At 35.3% G+C, this 13,044-nt stretch overlaps 1 protein-coding gene across 2 annotated transcripts in view; it reads right to left on the reverse strand.

Annotated features, from left to right (window-relative positions):
* EAF2 (ELL associated factor 2) overlaps nt 1–13,044 on the reverse strand; it is a 48,994-nt gene that overhangs the window by 18,896 nt on the left and 17,054 nt on the right. The window lies entirely within an intron of this gene.

The raw sequence follows: 13,044 nt of genomic DNA on the forward strand, positions 1-13,044 counted from the left end.
TAAAACTATAAAACTTGTAAAAGAAAACATGAAAGAAAACCTTTGTTACTATGATCTTGGTTTAGGCAAAAAATTTCAATATGACACCAAAAGGAGAATCCAGAAAAAAATGGATAAAATGCATGTATTCAAAATTAAAATCTTTGGCTCTTCAAATTACATTGTTAAGAGAATGAAAAAATACAATCCACAGACTGGGAGAAAATATTTGCAAGGCATGTATATGATGAAGAACTTGTATTCAAAATATATAAAGAATTCCTAAAAGTCTAATAAGAAAATAAATAATCCAATTTTTTAAATGGGTAAAAAGATTTGAATAGACATTGTGCCTGAAGAAAATATAATGATGGCAAATAAGGACATGAAAACATACTCAACATCATTAGTCATTAAGGAAATGCAAACTAAAGTGACAATGAATATGATCCAACAATCCCACTCCTGGGCATGTATCTGGACAAAACCATAATTCAAAAAGATAGGAGCACCCCTATGTTCACAGCAGCACTACTTACAATAGCCAAGGCATGGAAACACCTAAATGTCTATTGATAGATGAATGGATAAAAAAGATGTGGTGTGTATACACACACACACAAACACACACACACACATACACACAATGGAATACTACTGAGCTATGAAAAAGAATGAAATAATGCCATTTGCAGCAACATGGATGGACCTAGAGATTATCATAGTAAGTGAAGTAAGTCAGAAAGAGAAAGACAAATACCATATGATATTACTTATATGTGGAATCTAAAACATGACACAAATGAACTTATCTATGAAACAAAAACAGACTCATATACACAGAGAACAGACTTGTGGTTGCCAAGGGGGAGAGGTGGTGGAGAGGGATGGGTTGGGAGTTTGGGATTACCAGATGCAAACTAGTATACACATTGGGTTGGCCAAAAAGTTCACTCAGGTTTTTCTGCTGAATCGCTTTGCTGTATACCATAAACTAAAACAACATTGTAAATCAACTATACTTCAATAAAATAAATTTAAAAAAATTTATTTTTTAAAAAAAATTAAGCCACAATAAGATACCACTATACACCCCATTAAAACTGATACAAGCATTGATATAGATGTACACTGCTGGTAGGAATGTAAAATAGTACAACCACTTTGGAAAACATTTTGGCAGTTGCTTAAAAAGTTAAATACACACCTATCATACAATCCAGCTATTTCACTCCTACATATTTACTATGGAGAAAAGAAAACATTTGTCTTTTCAAAGACTTGTATGTTATGTTCATAGCAGCTTTATTTGTAAAAGCCAAAAACTGGAAACAACCCAAATGTCCATCTTCAGGTTGAGCAGATAAACAAATTCCTGTATATCCATAAAGTAGATTACTGCTCAGCAATAAAAAGGAATGAGCTATTGATACAACCTTCAATAATGGATGATTCTCAAAATAATTATGTTTAGTGCAAAAATCTATGCAAAAAAGAGGACATACTATATGATTCCACCGATACAAATTTCTACAAAAAGCAAACTAATGATAATGACATAAAGCAGATCAGTAGTTACCTGGGAATGGATGGGGTGGGAAGGAGTGGGAGAGAGGGATTTCAAAGGAGGAGGAGGAAACTTTTTAGAGTGATAAATATGTTCATTACCCTGATTGTGGTTGTAATTTTAGGGTGTACACATATGTCAAAACCTAGCAAACTGTACCTTAAATACATGAAAATTTTGTGTCAGATACACATAGAAACACACCCGCACAAGTGATCCTACATGATTTCTGAGCCTGTGTAATTAAAAAGACAAAGTTTTGACCTCACTCCTCTGTATCCTTTCTCCCTTCCACTCTCCCTTTCTCGACCCTTATTCTTGGAACCCAGCCACTATGTTGTGAGGAAGCCCAGGCCACCTGGAAAGGAAATGTGTAGATTTTCCAGCTGACAACCCCCAAAGTCTCAGCCAAAAGCCAGCAACAACTGGCAGGTGTGAATAAGTGAGTCTTCAAATGATTCCAGCTGCTAGACCCCAAGTCAGTCCAGCTGACACCAGCTGTTCCTAGAACAGCTATGAACTATCCCTACTGACCCTACACAAATTGGAGATTTATGAGCAGAAATATGTTGTCATTGTTTTAAGCCTGCCCAAGATTTTCCTTAAATTCCATATATTTGGAAACCACAAAATATTCTTTATTTTTTGATCAAGAACTTTATTTTACTGGTTGTAAAGGTGCGCACATGCAGGCGCACACAATCACCAGTGCTTTTAAAAATTGTGGGACAGAGTTAATCATAATTATTGAGTTTAAATGCCATTTATCAACTTATTAAAGTGCAAGCAAGCAGCGAAAATAAGCTAAAGACAAGTCTTCCGTTTTTTGTTTTTTTATATATATATATTTTTAACATCTTTATTGGGGTATAATTGCTTTACAATGGTGTGTTAGTTTCTGCTTTATAACAAAGTGAATCAGTTATACATATACATATGTTCCCATATCTCTTGCGTCTCCCTCCCTCCCACCCTCCCTATCCCACCCCTCCAGGCGGTCACAAAGCACCGAGCCGATATCCCTGTGCCATGCGGCTGCTTCCCACTAGCTACCTACCTTACATTTGGTAGTGTGTATATGTCCATGACTCTCTCTCGCCCTGTCACAGCTCACCCTTACCCCTCCCCATATCCTCAAGTCCGTTCTCCAGTAGGTCTGTGTCTTTATTCCTGTCTAACCCCTGGGTTCTTCATGACATTTTTTTTTTCTTCTTAAATTCCATATATATGTGTTAGCATATGGTATTTGTCTTTTTTCTTTCTGACTTACTTCACTCTGTATGACAGACTCTAGGTCTATCCACCTCATTACAAATAGCTCAATTTTGTTTCTTTTTATGGCTGAGTAATATTCCATTGTATATATGTGCCACATCTTCTTTACCCATTCATCCGATGATGGGCACTTAGGTTGTTTCCATCTCCGGGCTATTGTAAATAGAGCTGCAATGAACATTTTGGTACATGACTCTTTTTGGATTTTGGTTTTCTCAGGATATATGCCCAGTAGTGGGATTGCTGGGTCATATGGTAGTTCTATTTGTAGTTTTTTAAGGAACCTCCATACTGTTCTCCATAGTGGCTGAACCAATTCACATTCCCACCAGCAGTGCAAGAGTGTTCCCATTTCTCCACACCCTCTCCAGCATTTATTGTTTCTAGATTTTTTGATGATGGCCATTCTGACTGGTGTGAGATGATATCTCATCGTAGTTTTGATTTGCATTTCTCTAATGATTAATGATGTTGAGCATTCTTTCATGTGTTTGTTGGCAGTCTGTATATCTTCTTTGGAGAAATGTCTATTTAGGTCTTCTGCCCATTTTTGGATTGGGTTGTTTGTTTTTTTGTTATTGAGCTGCATGAGCTGCTTGTAAATTTTGGAGATTAACCCTTTGTCAGTTGCTTCATTTGCAAATATTTTCTCCCATTCTGAGGGTTGTCTTTTGGTCTTGTTTATGGTTTCCTTTGCTGTGCAAAAGCTTTGAAGTTTCATTAGGTCCCATTTGTTTATTTTTGTTTTTATTTCCATTACTCTAGGAGGTGGGTCAGAAAGGATCTTGCTGTGATTTATGTCATAGAGTGTTCTGCCTATGTTTTCCTCTAAGAGTTTGATAGTTTCTGGCCTTACATTTAGGTCTTTAATCCATTTTGAGCTTATTTTTGTGTATGGTGTTAGGGAGTGATCTAATCTCATACTTTTACATGTATCTGTCCAGTTTTCCCAGCACCACTTATCAAAGAAGCTGTCCTTTCTCCACTGTACATTTCTGCCACCTTTATCAAAGATAAGGTGACCATATGTACATGGGTTTATCTCTGGGCTTTCTATCCTGTTCCATTGATCTTTCTTTCTGTTTTTGTGCCAGTACCATACTGTCTTGATTACTGTAGCTTTGTAGTATAGTCTGAAGTCAGGAAGCCTGATTCCTCCAGCTCCTTTTTTCGTTCTCAAGATTGCTTTGGCTATTCGGGGTCTTTTGTGTTTCCATACAAATTGCGAAATTTTTTGTTCTAGTTTTGTGAAAAATGCCAGTGGTAGTTTGATAGGGATTGCATTGAATCTATAGATTGCTTTGGGTAGTAGAGTCATTTTCACAATGTTGATTCTTCCAATCCAAGAACATGGTATATCTCTCCATCTATTTGTATCATCTTTAATTTCTTTCATCAGTGTCTTATAATCTTCTGCATACAGGTCTTTTGTCTCCTTAGGTAGGTTTATTCCTAGATATTTTATTCTTTTTGTTGCAATGGTGAATGGGAGTGTTTTCTTGATTTCCATTTCAGATTTTTCATCATTAGTATATAGGAATGCCAGAGATTTCTGTGCATTAATTTTGTATCCTGCTACTTTACCAAATTCATTGATTAGCTCTAGTAGTTTTCTGGTAGCATCTTTAGGATTCTCTATGTATAGTATCATGTCATCTGCAAACAGTGACAGCTTTACTTCTTCTTTTCTGATTTGGATTCCTTTTATTTCCTTTTCTTCTCTGATTGCTGTGGCTAAAACTTCCAAAACTATGTTGAATAAGAGTGGTGAGAGTGGGCAACCTTGTCTTGTTCCTGATCTTAGTGGAAATGCTTTCAGTTTTTCACCATTGAGGACGATGTTGGCTGTGGGCTTGTCATATATGGCCTTTATTATGCCTACTTTCTGCAGGGTTTTTATCATAAATCGGTGTTGAATTTTGTCAAAAGCTTTCTCTGCATCTATTGAGATGATCATATGGTTTTTCTCCTTCAATTTGTTAATATGGTTTATCACATTGATAGATTTGCGTATATTGAAGAATCCTTGTATTCCTGGAATAAACCTCACTTGATCATGGTGTATGATCCTTTTAATGTGCTGTGGATTCTGTTTGCTAGTATTTTGCATCTATGTTCATCAGTGATATTGGCCTGTAGTTTTCTTTTCTTTCTTTATGACATCCTTGCCTGGTTTTGGTATCAAGGTGATGGTGGCCTCGTAGAAGGAAGTTAGGAGTGTTCCTCCCTCTGCTATACTTTGGAAGAGTTTGAGAAGGATAGGTGTTAGCTCTTCTCTAAATGTTTGATAGAATTCGCCTGTGAAGCCATCTGGTCCTGGGCTTTTGTTTGTTGGAAGATTTTTAATCACAGTTTCAATTTCAGTGCTTGTGATTGGTCTGTTCATATTTTCTATTTCTTCCTGATTCAGTCTTGGCAGGTTGTGCATTTCTAAGAATTTGTCCATTTCTTCCAGGTTGTCCATTTTATTGGCATATAGTTGCTTGTAGTAATCTCTCATGATCTTTTTTATTTCTGCAGTGTCTGTTGTTACTTCTCCTTTTTCGTTTCTAATTTTACTGATTTGAGTCTTCTCCCTTTTTTTCTTGATGAGTCTGGCTAGTGGTTTATCTATTGTGTTTATCTTCTCAAAGAACCAGCTTTTAATTTTATTGATCTTTGCTATTGTTTCCTTCATTTCTTTTTCATTTATTTCTGATCTGATTTTTATGATTTCTTTCCTTTTGCTAGCTTTTGGGTTTTTTTGAGCACTCTTATGTGACTGATATAGGTATACCTATGTAATTATGTATCTATCTGTACAAGTTTCACAATAAGAGAAATTTCTAGACTTTCTAGGTAAGGAATAGGTACACTTTTAATTTAACAGTTATTAGCAAATAAGGATGATAATGAGAGCAGAACCTTATATAGTAGTTTCTTTGTGCTAGACCCTGTTCTAAGTGTTTTGCAGGAAAAATTCCTCTACAAAAAAATATATGTCAATTTATGTTTCTTCAAAAATGTATGCACACATTTGTTTCCCTTTATATCCTCACCAGTACTGGATGTTGACAATTATTTTAGCTACTACCAAGCAGATAAATGAAAAAATATCTCTTTCCCTATCAAAATACTCATGACATTTTTCACAGAACTAGAACAAATAACCCTCAAATTCACATGGAACCACAAAGACCCGAAATTGCCAAAGTAGTCTTGAGAAAAGAGAACAAAGCTTGAGGTTTCACATTCCCTGACTTCAGATTATGCTACAAAGCTACAGTAATCAAAACACCATGATAGGGCTTCCCTGGTGGTGCAGTGGTTGGAAGTCTGCCTGCCAGTGCTGGGGATGTGGGTTTGAGCCCTGGACTGGGAGGATCCCACATGCCGTGGAGCAACTGGGCCCGTGTGTGCCACAACTGCTGAGCCTGCGCTCTAGAGCCCACACGCCACAGGTACTGAAGCCCGCAGGCCTGGAGCCCACGCTCCGCAGCAAAGAGAAGCCACCGCAATGAGAAGCCCATGCACCACAGCGAAGAGTGGCCCCCACTCGATGCAGCCAGAGAGAGCCTGCGTGCAGTGGCAGAGACCCAGCACAGCCAAAAATAAATAAATAAAATAAATTTATAAAAACAAAACACCATGATACTGGCACAAAAACAGGCACATAGATCAGTAGAAAAGAATAAAGAGACAGAAATAAACCCATGCACTTATGGTCAATTATGACAAAGGAGGCAAGAATACATAATAGAGAAAAGATAGACTCTTCGATAAGTGGGGCTGGGAAAACTGGACAGCTACATGTAAATGAATGAGATTAGAACATTTCCTAATACCACATACAAAAATAAACCCGAAATGGATTAAAGACAGAAATGTAAGACCTGAAACCACAAAACTCCAAGAGGAGATCATAGGCAGAACACTCTTTGACATAAATTGTAGTAATATTTTTTGATCTGTCGCCTAAGAAGAAAGAAGCAAAAGCAAAAATAAATGGAACCTAATTAAACTTAAAAGTTTTGCACAGCAAAGGAAACTAACAACAAAGTGAAAAGACAACCTCCTGATTGGGAGAAAATATTTGCAAACGATATGACTAATAAGGGGTTAATATTCAAACTATATAAACAGCTCATAAAACTCAATATCGAAAAATACCTAAACAATCTGGTTAAAAATGGGCAGAAGACTGGAATAGACCCTTGCCAAAGAAGATATACAGATGGCCAACTGGTACATGAAAAAATGTTTAACATCGTTAATCATCAGAGAAATGCAAATCAAAACCACAATGAGATATCACCTCACACCTGTCAAAATGGCTATCATCAAAAAGTCTACAAATAACAAATGTTGGCAAGGATGTGGAGAAAAGGGAACCATAGTACACTGTTTGTGGGAATGTGGATTGGTGCAGCCAAGCTTCCTTAAAAAAACTAAAAATAGAATTACCATATGATCCAGCAATCCCATTCCAGGGTATATACCCAAAGAGAACAAAAACACTAACTTGTTTATTCATTTCTAGGCATACTCTTGTAACCCCTGCACAGTGTCAGACATTGCAAGAATAAAACTATTAAATTTTAGAAAAAAATATCTTTTAATCTTAAAATTTGAACTTTGAAAGCATTAGTGAATCTGATCCACTTTTCATACATGTATTGGCCACTGTACATCTTATGTTGTGAGATAGACTTAAGTCCAGAAAGAAATTCTGCATGTGACAAAAATGGCTTTTCGGAGCTAGAAGATTTAAGGAACAAACAGATGAAAAATACAATAACTGAAATGAAAAATACACTAGAAAGAATCAATAGCAGAATAAATGAGGCAGAAGAACAAATAAGTGAGCTGGAAGACAGAATGGTGGAAATCACTGCTGCAGAATAGAATAAAGAAAAAAGAATGAAAAGAAATGAGGACAGTTTAAGATGTCTCTGGAACAACATGAAACTGACCAACATTTGCATTATAGGGGTCCCAGAAGGAGAAGAGAGAGAGAGAAAGGGCCTGAGAAAATATTTGAAGAGACAATAGCTGAAAACTTCCCTAACATGAGAAAGGAAACACCCACTCAAATTCAGGAAGTGCATAAAGTCACATACAGGACAAACCCAAGGAGGAACATGCTGAGACACATATTATTCAAATTGACAAAAATTAAAGACAAAGAGAAGATAGTAAAAGCAACAAGAGAAAATCAACAAATAACATACAAGGGGATTCCCATAAGTCTATCAGCTGATTTTTCAGCAGAAACTCTGTGGACCAGAAAGGAGTGGAACAATATATTTAAAGTGATGAAAGGGAAAAACGTACAACTAAGAATAGCCTACCCAGCAAGGTTCTCATTCAGCTACAACAGAGAAATCAAAAACTTTACAGATGAAAAAGTTAAGAGAATTCAGCACCACCAAAGCAGCTTTACAACAAATGCTAAAGAAACTCCTCTAGGTGGAAAAGAAAAGCCTGTAACTAGAAACAAGAGAATCTAACAGGTAAAGAGAAACATACAGTAAAGCTAGGATATCATCCATACACAAATATATCAAAACCAGCAATCGTGAGAAGAGGAGAGTACAAATGTAGGATATTGGAAATACATCTGAAATTAAGAGAACAGCAACTTAACACATTATTGACCGGGGGTTTTTGCAGAAACTAACACCTGAGGCTGTAATACATCGCTGGTAAAAAATGTGTTAAAACAACCATCTATATCTATATCTATATCTATATCTATATCTATATCTATATATATATATGGGCTGCTATATCAAAACATCATGGTAACTGCAAACCAAAAATCTACAATAGATACACAGAAAAAAAAGAAAATACAATCCAAACAACACTAAAGACAGTCATCAAATCAAAAGAGAAAAGAACAAAAGAGGAAGGGAAGAAAAAACACCTACAAAAACAAATCCTAAACAATGAACAAAATGACAAGCAGAAATACATATCGATAATTACCTTAAGCAGTTCTAAGAGGGAAGTTTATAGCAATACAATCTTACCTTGCGAAACAGGAAAAATCTCAAATAAACAACCTAAACTTATAACTAAAGAAACTAGAGAAAGAAGAACAAACCCCAAAGTTAGTAGAAGGAAAGAAATCATAAAGATCACAAAAGAAATAAATGAAATAGAGATGAAGAAAACAGTAGAAAAGATCAATGAAACGAAAAGCTGGTTCTTTGAAAAGATAAACAAAATTGATAAACCTTTAGCGAGACTCATTAAGAAAAAAAGGAAAGTGCTCAAATCAATAAAATTAGAAATGAAAAAGGAGAAGTTACAACTGACATCATAGATATATAAAAGATCACAAGAGACTGCTATAAGCAGTTATATGCCAAGAAAATGGACAATCTAAAAGAAATAAACAAATTCTTAGAAAGGTATAACTTCTAAGACTGAACCAGGAAGAAGCAAAAAATATGAACAGACTAATCACAAGTACTGAAATTGAAACTGTGATTTTAAAACTTGCAACAAACAAAAGCCCAGGCCAGATGGCATGGCAGGTGAATTCTATCAAACATTTAGAGACGAGTTAACACCTATACATCTGAAACTATTCCAAAAAATTGCAAAGGAAGTGACACTCCCAGACTCATGCTATGAGGCCACCATCACCCTGATACCAAAATCAGACAAAAAAAGAAAATTACAAGTCAGAATCACTGATGAACATAGATGCAGAAATCCTCAACAAAATACTAGCAAATCGAATTTAACAGTACATTAAAAGGATTATACACCATGATCAAGTGGGATTTATCCCAGGGATGCTGGGATTATTCAGTATCTGCAAATCAATCAGTGTGATACACCACATTAACAAACTGAAGAGTAAAAACCATATGATCATCTCAATAGATGCAGAAAAAGCTTTTGACAAAATCCAGCACCACCCATTTATGATAAAAACTCTCTAGAAAGTGGGCATGGAGGGAACATACCTCAACATAATAAAGGCCTTATATGACAAACACACAGCTAACATCATACTCAGTGGTGAAAAGCTGAAAGCATTTCCTCCAAGATCAGGAAAAAAACAAGAATGTCCACTCTCGCCACTTTTATTCAACATAGTTTTGGAAGTCCTAGCCATAGGAATCAGAGAAGCAGAAGAAATGAAAGGAATCCAAATTGGAAAAGAAGAAGTAAAACTGTCACTTTTTGCAGATGACATGATACTATACATAGAAAATCCTAAAGATGCTACCAGAAAACTACTAGAGCTTATCAAGGAACTCAGTAAGGTTGCAGGATAAAAAATTAATACACAGAAATATCTTGCATTTCTATACACTAACAATGAAAATCCGAAAGAGGAATTAAGGAAACAATCCCATTTACCATCACATCAAAAAGAATAAAATACCTAGGAAAAAAACCTACCTAAGGAGGCAAAAGACCTGTACTCTGAAAACTGTAAGACACTGATGAAGGAAATCAAAGATGACACAAACAGATGGAAAGATATACCATGTTCTTGGATTGAAAGAATCAATATTGTCAAAATGAATATACTACCCAAGGCAATCTACAGATTCAATGCAATCCCTATCAAATTACCAATGGCATTCTTCACAGAACTAGAAAAAAAATTTTCAGAACTTGTATGGAAACACAAAAGACTCTAAATAGCCAAAGCAATCCTGAAAGGAAAGATGGAGCTGGAGGAATCAGGCTCCCTGGCTTCAAACTATACTACCAAGCTACAGTAATCAAAACAGAATGGTACGGGCACAAAGACAGAAATATAGCTCAATGGATAGAAAGCTCAGAAATAAACTTACACACGTATGGTCAATTAATCTATGACAGAAGCAAGAATATTCAATGGAGAAAAGACAGTCTCTTCAATAAGTGGTGCTCGGAAAACTGGACAGCTACATGTAAAAGAATGAAATTAGAACATTCTCTAACACCATACACAAAAATAAACTCAAAATGGATTAAAGACCTAAATGTATGACCAGATACTATAAAATTCTTAGAGGAAAACATAGGCAGAACACTCTGACATAAATTGCAGCAATATCTTTTTGGATCCACCTCCTAGAGTAATGAAAATAAAATAAAAAATAAACAAATGTGACCTTAAAATAAAATGGGACCTAAAAATAAACTTAAAAGCTTTTGCAGTGCAAAGAGAAACCATAAACAAAACAAAAACACAACCCACAGAATGGAAAAAAACATTTGCAAATGAAGCAACCGACAAGGGACTAATCTCTAAAACAGACAAACAGCTCATGCAGCTCTATATCAAAAAAAATAAACAACCCAATCAAAAAGTGGGGAGAAGATCTAAACAGACATTTCTCCAAAGAAGACATACAGATGGCCAAAAGGCACAAGAGAAAATGTTCCACATCGCTAATTATTTGAGAAATGTAAGTCAAAACTACAGTGAGGTATCATCTCACACCAGTCAGGATTGCCATCATCAAAAAGTCTACAAACAATAAATGCTGGAGAGGGTGTGGAGAAAAGGGAACCCTCCTACACTGTTGGTGGGAATGTAAATTGGTACAACCACTATGGAGAAAAGTAAGAAGGCTCCTTAAAAGAGTAATAATAGAGCTACCACATGATCCAGCAATCCCACTCCTGGGCATATACGGAGAAAAACCATAATTTGAAAAGACACGTGCACCCCAATGTTCAATGCAGCATTATTTACAATAGCCAAGACATGGAATCAATCTAAATGTCCAATGACAGATGAATGGATAAAGAAGTTGTGGTATATATACACAATGGAATATTACTCAGCAATACAAAAGAATGATATAATGCCATTTGCAGCAACATGGATGGACCTAGAGATTATCATACTAAGTGAAATAAGTCAGACACAGAAAGACAGATATCATATGATATCACTTATATGTGAAATGTAAAAAGATGATACAAATGAACTTATTTACAAAACAAAACAGACTCACAGACTTCGAAAACAAACTTATGGTTACCAAAGGGGAAAGGTGGGAGGGATAAATTAGGAGTTTGGGATTAACATATATACACTACTATATATAAAATAGATAGTCAACAAGGACCTACTGCATAGTACAGGGAACTATGCTCAATACTCTGTAATAACCTAAATGGGAAAAGAATTTGAAAAAGCATAGGTACATGTATATGTATGACTGAATCACTTTTCTGTACACCTGAAACTAACACAACTACACTCCAATATAAAATAAAAACTGAATTTAAAAAATGGCTTTTCATATCAGCAGAAGAAATACTGGCTTATTCAAAAAATGGATATTGATACTCTTTTTCAATACTATATTTGTTGATTCTCTATCAATATCTATGTAATTACACTGTTGGGGAGGAAGGAAGTTTAGATTCTTATTTCTTAGACTAGAATTCCAGATAGCCCAAACAGGTAAATGTAAAAAGTAAACCAGAGAAACACTAGTAAAGCTGACAGACATCTAATCATAAACTTAAAAAAAGTGTTTCAACCATAGCAGTAGGCATTGGCATAGTAGGGTCAAATATTAAGAAAATATTTAAAAGAAGATAGTCTAAGGAACATGCTCTGCAAACTGTAAATTCTTATACAAAGTTAGATCTTATGCTTGGATTACCTTAACTTATATTCTACAATACAATGTTTTTATTAAGGTCTCTGCTAAAAACCTGTCACATAGAGAAACTTCTTTTTGTATTGTAAAATTATAGTTGAAGATACTATATAGTTTAATTCTCCAAAGAACAGATTCCATACGATGAATTCCTTTTAGAATTTAGTAGCAGGGAAGAGTCCAAATCTTTGGAACCTCTTAGATAATACAAAATATACTAAAGTTTTCAGTTTTGTATTAGTGGATAGGAAGCTCAGATATAAATTTAATGTCTTAATAATTAGCAAATTTGCTTCCTCTTCCCTCCAATATCTTAATTTTCTGTTCCAGATTTTTATTGTACACATATATAAAATGATATAATGATTCAAATCCATTTTGGAAGCAGATATAACAATAAAATAAAATTCAAGATCCCTTGTAGCAACAAGGGTTCTGAGCTTATATTTTCCTTATTGTTTGAAAAGGGAACACTAATATACTAGGGAACTAATACTATACCGGGCCTAGAAGGGGGCAAGTGGAAACGGAGAGCTATATGCAAGTTATGAAGGCAAAGTGTAGAAACAAATAAACTTTGGTGACCAGGGTCTTACCCCTACCACA

The sequence above is a fragment of the Tursiops truncatus genome, chromosome 4 (assembly GCF_011762595.2).
Source record: "Tursiops truncatus isolate mTurTru1 chromosome 4, mTurTru1.mat.Y, whole genome shotgun sequence".
Lineage (NCBI taxonomy): Eukaryota > Metazoa > Chordata > Mammalia > Artiodactyla > Delphinidae > Tursiops > Tursiops truncatus.